Raw genomic sequence first — 11,118 nt, 5'->3', positions numbered from 1 at the left:
TGAGGCTCAAGCCATCGTTGGTGTTGATAGTGATCATAACTTTGTCTTCTCTGAATGCCCACATTCCTTGCTAAAATGGCAAGATCACATATCAGTACATCTGATCATTATGTTATGCTAATTAATTAAAGCATTTCCTTTAACCTTATCTAAAAATTGAAAACGAAATAGTTCAAAGTTTCCTGTTTAAGAAATATGTGCACAGTAACAATGTTATAAGCTGGAGACAATGGTCAGAACTGAGAAATTAGGAATTATGACTTTTCTCTTCCTTTCCCTATTCTTAGTTGATGTCTTTCATTCTTCAGTTCTTCAATAAACCAATGATGTCAAACCATGTTATTATCAGCAGTGCTAAGCCATGTAAACAGAGTGAAATAATCATTACCTTTGCTTCTACCAACCACGTGTTATCAAACCAGTTCCTGAGCTTTGGATTTGCCATCCAGAGGCTACTGTCCTGTAAGGAAGCCACATTTTTCTCAAATTAATTATGATGTTGATTTGGCAACGGCACAAAGCAAAATCAAAACCTCTATTTTCAGTCTTCCTCAGCCACCTCTCCCACCAGCAGTGCTGACAGAGATTGTCACAGATGTGTGGGGTCCATTTGTAGTACACTGGATTTGTGAAAGCATACAAGGGTGCCATTTATTAAGACGTGTGTTAGTTGTTTGTGTATTTATAAGAAGTGTAGAAATAATGCATCTTTAATGCAAATCTACAGCACCACACAGGTGCATTGATTAACCAACCTCCAAATGACTACCGTTGTTTTCACAAGTACATTTTCAATCTTTATTATTTATTCCCTGCCTGTAAATGTTTGCTTGATTGCATTTATTTCTTCTTTGCTAAAGTCTGTTGAAAAGTATCAGGGCTTCCAAGTAGCATTCTAATAATGGAAGATTGCTAACAGTTCTTGTATTGCAGCTATTGTTTCACTTTGAATAATGAAAGAGCCGACCCCTATACAGTTCATGTTGACTCTAACAACCAAAAAGAATAGCAGCAAGTCATATCTTGTGGTCTTGTAGATGGCATCTAGAAGTGTAATCTCATTTCTGAATTGATTTAACAGCAACCTCTGCCATTTTGTTTGGTGTACAAACAACACAGTTTCAGCCTTTGTTCTTTCATAACTTCCTCCTTGTACAGTAAAACGTTTTGTTGATGATGATACAGCGCATGGTCTGCAACAAGACTTTAGGATGCTCCTAACAGTGAAGCTGTATTTTCTTTTTTGGGTTTTCCTGGCCAACTTTGGACCACATCTTCATAGATACCTGGGATGTGTGGGTCTGTTGGCTAGAAGTGCCTATTTGTTGGTAGCTGTGGTGGAGCTTCATTACATTTGCTTCTGCCAACCATGTTTTATCAAACCAGTTCCTGAGACACTGAAGCAAAGTGCTTCAGTGTCTTTTCATCTCTTGCATTCTGTCGATAGGCCGTTTATCAGTAGACTGAAGAATACCACCAAGACAAATGTTTGAGACAAGAGAGTCAATGCAAATCCACACTACAACCAGCATCAAAATGAGTTGAAACATACTTGAAGAGTTCAATTTAAAAATTCCACACTCCAAATCATTGACAACCCCCCCCCCCCTTCCCTCATTCAAAGTTACCTCTAGGCAGCTAAAGGTTCATGGAAACACTATACAAAATTGATTTCCAGAGTACAGGTGAATAGGTTAACTAACAAGGGAAAAAGAGATAAATTAAAGGAATAGGGGGTGAAAAGGGTCAATGTGTCCACAATTTTGTCACCAATAGAAGGTCTGCCAAAAAAAAAGAATTATAGTTTGAAACACAATTCAGATCCCCACAACTAGATTTTGCTTGACATTTGTGTTAGTTACATTTAACTTAAGAAACTAGAGGCTGTAGTGGCATGAAACTGCCAGCAGGGACTATTACCAATGGTTGTGACTTGTGAAGGCCTTTTGCCAACCATTATTACAAAAGGCATGTGTGTTCAAAATAAAAAATTTACAAACATATCCATTAGAAAGAACAAACCTCTTCAATGAAATGATCTTTGTATTCCTCTTGATTTGGCAAGTGATTGGAAATTGAACATTCAAAGTCTGGTTTCTGTCCATTGTTGATGTGGATGTTTAATTTAATGAGATGTCCCTCCTGAGTTGCTTAGTGTTGTCCCTGGTCTACACAGTAAAAAAAGTTAAATAGATCAACTATTACTTTACAATCTAGTTGAAAATAAAAATGCAAGGTGTTTTTATGTGAACTGTTAACCAGATGGAAACTGTAAGAAAAATTGTACTGACTGTAATTTCAAAACATCTGCATTGTGAAGTTGAGCAGATTATTTATTTTTGCATGTTTTGAATGGCCTTCTGTGCTTATTGGTGTGTGTTTTGGTTTGTCTATAAAGTGTTAAGTTATTTGAGTGTTCGTCCTTCGAGCCTATGAACACCTCTGCACAGGTAGTTCATTTTAACATGGATGAACTTCCAGTATCTCACTTCACGGACACAGCAGAGGATGGTGTATCTGGATTAGATCCATCCATTCATAGCAATCAGATCTACTTTTTCAATGTTGATTGACTCTTTCACAGAAAATGTAATGGAAGTGCTCAAATCAAGGCTAGCCAGTTTTGCTCAAAGTTTTTCTGAAAGTAACAGAATTACAGTTAAGCAAGCCATGAAGAAGGTTCATCATGAGAACTATCCATTTTTGGAAGGGAACCCAACTACAACAATCATGAGTTTGAAGTGCTCAATAACATAGATGACATTCTAAAGAGTGTAGAGAATGCAGCAAGTTCCACAGTTTAGGTCTCTCAGTTTCTAGTTGAGTGTCATATTCATCTCTTTTTCCATTTGGATCTTTAACCACATCTTCACATGCTTTTTGCTTCAAATCTACAGGGTTTACCATAGTGACTATATTCCAGTAATCTCCAGGATTTCTAGTATCTTGCAGCTTTTTCGATTATTCAAGTTAGAGAAGAATAGCATAATGGCAACCAAGAATTGTTGGCCTAATGTTGTACTTGAAGTCTTGCCCAAGGGCAAAGGGAATTGTATTTAATAAGCCACACCTGTGTATGTTAGGTGATGATGTGACTGCTTGTTCTTTGCATCTCTTCATGTTGAGGTTACCAATAACAGCAGAAAGGGACTCCCAATTGCTGCCCCTTCTGTCTTTTCACAGTTGATCCATTTTCATGGAAATATGTAGATCTCCATACAAAGTTCAGGAGGTCCATGATTTGACTTGGTGCTTGTGAATGTGGATCATTCTCCAATTTCTGCCAAGCAGGCTTGTAGAGCTGTGTCAATCAGAATATTTGTAAACAACAATTCCAAATCAAAGGACACAATGATCTTGCTTTGTTGAATCATTTTTCCATTTATGGTAGAAGAAATATGGCAGAGTTCAACACCAAAAATCTGAGTTACCTATTAGGGAAGAAATGATGTTAGCTAAATAAGCAGACAAATCACGTGCAAAGCATTAGTCTCAGAGGTACATCAGCTCTAAGAATCGTTGGAAAACCCTAGAGTCAAGGTGACGATTCTGTCATGGACTGATCTTGTTGTAGACAGCCTCTGATAATTATGCAATTCATCTCAAGGTTAGTAGTTTCTTGGACAACTTCTTCAACAGATGTTCTATTGGTTCTTTGTTTAAGCCTTAATATGGTCCACTTCTGATTAGGGAGGAAATCTTAGTGTGACGGGTGTTGGGGCAAACTTAGCAACTTGTGTCGTCCAATACAATGTGTTGCATATAGAGAGGAACAGACAGCTATTGTGGGCATGTTTAAAAATGTTTCCATAATTTACAGAGTTTGCAAGCCGCAGTATGCAGCAATCAGTAGAGACACACCAAAAAACCTACCACAGCAAGGAACATTCAATTTTCGTTTTTCTTAGAAATGATAGCAAGTTGTACAACTCATATGAACTTGCTACAAAAGAAATATGAGCAGTTTACTATTTTAATAACAATGCACTTGAGAAATGCACCAATGGCAAAGCTTTTAACACTGTGACCATTGCCCATTTTGTTTACTTGCCCAATTTGCAATTTTAGGGCAAGTAAACAGCCCCAACAGCCAAGGTAAGTTCAAACATATTAGAAGTTTAAAATATGTTGTGGCAACATGTATTTGGCAAGGTTTCTAGCACAGTTTGTGGTATTTTGCATGTTTTTGTGAATTTCACAGGGTTTACCTGAAATTCATGGCTCCCTGACCGCATGAAAACATCTGAAACCCTGAATCAGTAACCTTCTTCAAAAGTAATAACTAGCCAAGACAAAATTTGTCTTATTACTCAAATGACCCTACTCTATAATAGTTAGCCATAAATAACGACTTTTTCATGCATTTCATTTTGGAAAGTATCCAAAGAATTTATTAAATGAGTCATGGCTGATAAAAATTTGGTCCCCCTCTGAAAATAATAGTGAAATCACTTGTTTATTTATTTACCTTCAATGCTGCTCCTTTTAGGGTGCTTTCATGATTAACTGATGATAGCTTTCCATGACTTAAAAATTGAAAAACAGTCAGGTGAAGAAATGGTGGTGAGGATCTACTTTGCAGAAATGACATAACCTTTAGCTCAGCAGCCAAGCAGCAATCCCTTTGATTTAAGACCACCAAAGAACCAGTTGATTTACCCATAGAGAAAAGAGCTCTTTCAACATAATCCAGAATTTCTGTAAAGGAAACACAAAACATGTTGGGATATTGTCATCACATTGTCCATGGAGCTCATCAAGTTATGGTGTGAAAAGGTCTAATGGTATAAGGTTAAGTCCATTTATATCATAAAAAGATAAAAATCAAACTGGTTAAAAAGTGTTGTGCTAAGGAAACATTTAATCTCTTCACATCCCTACCCTTTGATTAACGTGCCAAATCTGATTTTGGAAAAATCCCATTGACACATTCATGAAATACTGTACATCCATAGATTAGCCAATAAGTGTTTCGTCTTGGAATTATCCCTAAATACTGCAAAGAGGCCATTGCATACACATGTAAAGAAAATCTTTTATTCCAAGATCTCTCTTACAAATTCTCCTTAAACTTCAACCATCTGACACCCTACATGTGTTTTTTAATTGGCATTATCTCTAAATACTGCAAATTAAGCATTGCAAACACATCCAATACCAGTAAGGTTCTGTATACAGAAAATCTCCATGGATATTTTTTTTTTGCAAAATCTCCTTAAATTTCAGTCACCTGAAACTTAGCAACAATGGTTTCTATTGTAGGTCTCATAATTACTTAATTAAGGGCACAAAAAGGCATACCTGTGAAGCACTCTCTCCTTGCTCCCCATTGTCTGTTGTCAATGAATACAATTTTAACATTGTCATTGGCACCTCATGGCTGATTTCATAAAGCCTGTTCAATATCTTTCCCTATATGCCTCTGCCTACTGTTCATTCCAACAGGTATTTTGAAACTCGTGTTGTTGAGCAACCTATGGAGGATATCCTTGATGCTTTCCTTGGTCTCAGGCTGAGTAACCTGTAGGGCTGGATCTATTATGCAAACACCTCTTTCTTCATCCACACAATTTGAACTTTGTTCCTTTCCATCATTTGATACATTCCTCACCAAAACATCGCAGCATGCATCTGCATGTTCTGCTATTGTAATTACAGGAAAAGAGAGAAAGCAATATGTAGGACATTCCACATCATTGTTGCCAGGGATGATCTCAACTATATTTAATACTGAATCTTTGTTTGCAGAGTCTGTTCTGGACACTTGTTCCTTGTCATTTTTCAGTGTTTTGTCATTGCCAAAATCAGGCTGACCTTCCCACACATTGCCACTTTCATGAGACTGTTAACTTAAAGAACAAAAAGTCACTTTACTGGCAATAAAAAAGCTGAAATGGTTGTGCAATTTTCCAATGTCTTTTCTGCATTTTTCAATGCCTCTGTTGTGCCAGGTTAATTCATCATCCCTTTTGGGTCAGGGAAGAGCAGAATAAACTCTAAACCTTCATGGATCCTTTTTTTTATGATAAGCAGGTTTTGTTAGAGCTTTATTGAGGATCACATCACTAGTGGCTGTTGACTTTTCATTAACGGGTAACATTTTTCCTTGGCATCGCCCCAGGTTCAAAGGTCAGGCTTCTGAACAAGCAAGTAAAATATGATAATGAATATTGATACATCTCTGTATTTATATAATTGACTGCTGCATATCTTTACTTCACTCAGTTAAAAAAAAAGGAAACTTGCAGTCACAATTAATATGTTTCAAGGTATATTGTTTGGAAGCAGGAGACTAGGTGCCAAAATGCTTATACCTTCATTTAAGATGCACCCCTAACTTTTATCCTATTTCTCTGCAGCCTATACGAGGATAAATATGGTACTATAAGTACTTGTACGACATAATAATGGCTAAATTTCAAATTGGATGATATTTTTAAAGCCAAATGCACCTAACCAAGTATTTAACAATTATTAGTAAAATGTGAAGGGAATATTCTTGAATAATGCCCTCTACTTCATCATGGGTATTATATGACAACATTCTCAGGGCCTGAGGATGATCATTCTTTAATCACACTGTTATTGGTCGGCTGATTATCAGACTAACTGCATTTTTCTGACATTTCCACTTCACAAACTGTAAAAAGTTGGCCAATTTTTGAAATGAGTGCTTCAATATAAATATCACCTCATGCTGGCTCATTATAGCTGAATAACTAAATTTGTGACCCCAATCCAAATCCAGAGACAACTCTTAGGCATATGGTCCGTGCTCTTTGCTACATTTTGAGCATTATTGACAAGTCAGTTTCACAGATGCAAAGATAAGTGCACATAACTCATCCTTCAAACTAACGTCAGTTTGCAATACTCTGGTCCAACCCAAACAACTTTTATCAGGATACAATTTATCAAATCTTCATTCAAACAAGTTTTTTCAAAAATTATAACATGTAATTATATCATAAAATACTGCAAGACACTGCACTATCTCTTAGATAAAGCCAAAATCAAAAACAAATCTCACCTTATTTTTCTCAAAAGGTATGTGGCAAGCAAGATGAAAATTTCTGCCAGAGATCGGTGATATCTGTCACTTTCACAAATGTTAATCATCGGTCTTTCTCTCAGATAAATCACATGTCAACAAAAATTTCTTGGCTAGCACGGCCTGAATGTGTTTGGTCCCAGTTGGTGCAAGGCTTCGCCCTACAAAAATTATGCCAGACTACCTAACACAAGCGTTGACAGTTTTCCATCAGTAATTTCCTGTAAGCCTTTCATTAATTTCTCATAAGCTTTGCTTTAAGAAATTAACGAAGAAACAAAGAGTGAACCAGTTTACGTTCCCAGAACGTTTGCAGCACCATGTTTTTGGCTCATTTAATTTGTTTCCAGTATTTTCTTATTAGTCACATTGTTAATAACCAGTCACAAGTCACGGCATTATCAGTCAGTCACAAATCACACAAGCTTTTGGTGTGCAAGTGGATGTAATTGTTCTGAATCCCTCATTGAACAGCGTGAGGGTGCTGTCAATGTCAGCCTAAACTGTTTTGTCAGAATAAAATTATCATTGATTATTAAAAACTTTTCAAAGTTTTGTCGTTCCCTAAATCTCCATTCCCACCTCTCCCCACCTCTTCCCAGAGCAGATTCTTAAAACCCCAGCAATTTTTTTTTATTTCCCTGCCTACTTGAAAAATTATTGACCGATGTGCCAGGAGTAATGATCCAATCACCAATTGGACTCAAACCCAGCTCAAATGCTAGCTACTGTATGACGAGTTAATAACTGAGTAAAAATAAGAAACAAAAGTATTAAATTAAAGTATATCTATTAAATTGCCATTATCCAAAATTTAAATGAATGCTACATACATGTCACTGAAGTGGTTTTGAAACAATCTTGGGGCCCGGTTGCATATGGCGTTGTCTATCCTATCACATCGACAATCTGCCAGTTCTGCTATTCAGGTCTGTCAGCTGTTTCGTTCGATCGTTGAATTGCTCGGTAACAGAACTTTAAAAGATCCAGTGCACTTCTTCTACATTAAATGAACCTATGGTGTTGATTTCCAAACACATTCAAAGTTGGAAGGAAGTGAAAGGATAGCTGATTACCGTGGAATCCTGGTCGGCTCAGACATTCCGCCATCTTAAGTCAGTCACGCTAAGAGCATGCGCACTGGGTTCTTGTTTGGGCGTTAAATCGTTTCAGTTCCCAATGCACCCGAGGTCCGATTTTGTTATCCCTCGAATGATTACAGACCGAATTGGACGACATGAATTACTGTTACCATTAAACAAAATTTTTCGGCCTCGTGCTGTTAAGACTGACGCGTTTCCTGCGAGTTTTGATAAATCTAAGAGCCTTACCTCTTGTCGAAGGCAATTTCCTGAAGGTTGTTTTTCCTCTCGCGCGCTTTAATAGGCAAGTTGACAGCACGCAAACATAACGGCTTGCAAGGGAAGAATGCCTTATTCATCGCAATCCTTGAAAAAAAGCACAATCAAAAGGTCATGTCATTCTGAGTTCTTTTTTAACCAGTTTTTCTCTGTCCTTCCCTTACCTTGCTCTCTGCTTCGCTCTTTAGTTTAGGTCATAGCGTTGATCTCAGTCCATGATAAATTGCGTTGTAGAATCCAATGGAATCTGCAATAGTTCCCTCGAGTTTAGCGAAATTGCCTCATTCAACGTCAGTTTTACGGGGAAAGAAAGAAAAGATTTTCGGGCGCCATTAAAGGGAACAAACATTTTAATCATCACAACTTTTTAAATTTTTTTAACACTCATTTGAATTTACTTAGAGTGATTTTCCTTACCATTTAAAGTAAACAAAGAAGAGAAACCTGCGTAGATTATTTATTAAAGAGTCTGGCAGTCAAAAGATTGACGATTACTCCCATTCAACTACAAAAACAGACCTTTTAGAGGGCTGTGTTGAAAAATCTTGCGGAGTGTTCGTACGGAGACTGAATTTTGAAATGCTAAATGCAAAAAGTCGGAAATAGTTAATTTTTGTCTTACCTCGTGGGGTTGTGATTTTAAGAGTTTGCGAGTTATTCCAAAGCCGTTTTAGTCGATCGTTCTTTGTGGAAAATATCACACCATGGTAAACTCATCTGGTTAGAATTTGTAGCAACTGTTGATAACCTTCCGATTTTTCTGTCCCTTTCTCAGAAGTTTTCCTCAGCGGCAGTGTGTGCGTACAATTAGTAACTTTTCCTTCCTTTGCTCACCGACCTTCCTTAAAGAAATTGACGGAGAAACGTTGTGAAGTAAGGAAACGCAATTTTCTCTCTTCTTATTATGTGCAATGGGAACCTGTTCAGAAAAGAACCCAAGCTGAGATAAGACCCGCACACGAACGAATTCGCGGAGACGAATTTCACTCTATTCTTGAAACGACGACACACTAAATCTTGGTCAGGTTTGGAAAGAAAATGTCGTTTCCTCAGAGGCGGTTCTATGGTTAAAAAAAAAAGAGCAAATGTTGCAGATACAATAGAATACAAAAGCCGTAGGTACAAAATCTACAAGCAAAACATACAAACCCTATCAGCGTTTTTCGTATTCAAGAAACGGCACAACTTGAACTTGAGCGCAAACTGGACTAAAACTAAACGTGCAAGGTACAAAATGTGCATAATTAAGGATGTTTAAGTGTTTAGGATTCCCTTGTGACCTAACTTTTGGTAGTTCGTGCATACAACGAAAACAAAGAAAATACTACCAGACAGAAAGATGCTTATGCACACACCGCAGTAACTACCAAGCTGAGATAAGATCGTGTGTATCGACCACTTTGCTCAATCTGTTGTTATTCAAATTGAGGCCAGGAAATGTGCGTGCAATGCGTGCACAGGCATCATTCACGAATCGTACCACTGTTTAGAAATTTTTTTAGTCAGATCAAAATTAAAGAAGCCGTTTAGACTTCATCCTGTTCTCAGTTGTTAACTGCTGTAAATTGACAAGATGGGGTTACTTTGGATCTAATTTTTTAGCATTATCATTTTTTGTAAAATCGAGCAAATGGAACAAAAGTTCAATCACCAACACGTGCATATCAACAATCGCCAAGCAAACTAGAAAAGCTCCCACACTTGATAAGTCATCAGCTTTGTGTGGCAGGTAACATTCATATAATGAAAACTAATTGCATTATGTGACTGGCTTAGTTTATTCGGATTTTATTTTTTTTTCTGTTTGTGGATTTTTTTGTTTGTGATACCATTTTAATGGTGGTTTTTGTGATCTACTGGTGAGCCACAGAAACAGACCATTACTAGGTTTATATATTTATGACGTGTCCTGTTAATTGCTACGATATCCATGTCGAAAGCGTCATATGAGGAAGCAGATTAAGAAATTATGGTCAGTCATTTTGAGCTCGATAATGAAATAAAGAAGCACGTTGATCACAGAGCTGCTCAATCAAGAGAGATTTCGGGTTATTAGTCAAATATGCTCAGTTTCCCGCCCTAACAATCGGCTGATCGATGACGTCGGCACCAGATTCATTACCCTCTATGACATCATAATCACTTCTCGTTTTGGCTTCCGTCAGCAAGGAAGTAGATTCATTTGGAGAGGTGAACTTGAATTCGGGAAGCTGATCTAAAAAATAACGTAAAAAGTTGAAAAAATCATGACGAATAACGTCCAAACTTGTTGTTATAACGGTGGGCGAAAGCTCCGATGCGAGCCACAATGAAGAGCGCGAAAAATGGACCTCGAAAAATGATTTCATAGCCGTCATGTGTCGGTTATGCTGTCGGCCTAAGGAATATTTGGTGTTTTCCGTATCTTTGTTACAAGAACGGCGGAGGTAACTTCCTTAAGTGTGGATATCTATCACAGCCCCCCTTTTCAGGAGTGTCGGTTAGGTTTACAAGAGCACACTTGTGAAATAAAAGCCTTAGAGGATTTGACTTTTTCCCCCTCGCTGTGCGTTCGCTCTTCCGTGCGCACTTTGCGCTCCAGCGCTTACAAAAACGATTGTGGTGAAGAGACACAATTCGGTTGACGGCATTTGTTGTATCTGCAAGGAACCAAAGACGAAAGACCGATAAAAAATTTCGGTAGACGCCTTATGGGATACACACACG

The 11,118-nt window shown here is 37.6% G+C and overlaps 1 long non-coding RNA gene across 1 annotated transcript in view; it reads right to left on the bottom strand.

The window, feature by feature from the left end:
- LOC136284017 (uncharacterized) overlaps positions 1 to 2,155 on the bottom strand; it is a 2,254-nt gene extending 99 nt beyond the window's left edge. The window contains exons 1-3 of the long non-coding RNA XR_010719028.1: positions 2,023 to 2,155; positions 389 to 460; positions 1 to 70 (exon numbers count right to left, since the gene is read on the bottom strand). The exon at positions 1 to 70 is cut by the window's left edge and continues 99 nt beyond it. This is a non-coding gene — a long non-coding RNA (uncharacterized lncRNA). The remainder of the gene's footprint in view (positions 71 to 388; positions 461 to 2,022) is intronic.
- Between the last annotated feature and the right edge of the window lie 8,963 nt (positions 2,156 to 11,118).

The sequence above is a fragment of the Pocillopora verrucosa genome, chromosome 10, assembly GCF_036669915.1.
Source record: "Pocillopora verrucosa isolate sample1 chromosome 10, ASM3666991v2, whole genome shotgun sequence".
NCBI lineage: Eukaryota > Metazoa > Cnidaria > Anthozoa > Scleractinia > Pocilloporidae > Pocillopora > Pocillopora verrucosa.
This window is presented reverse-complemented; position numbering and strand designations above follow the sequence as displayed.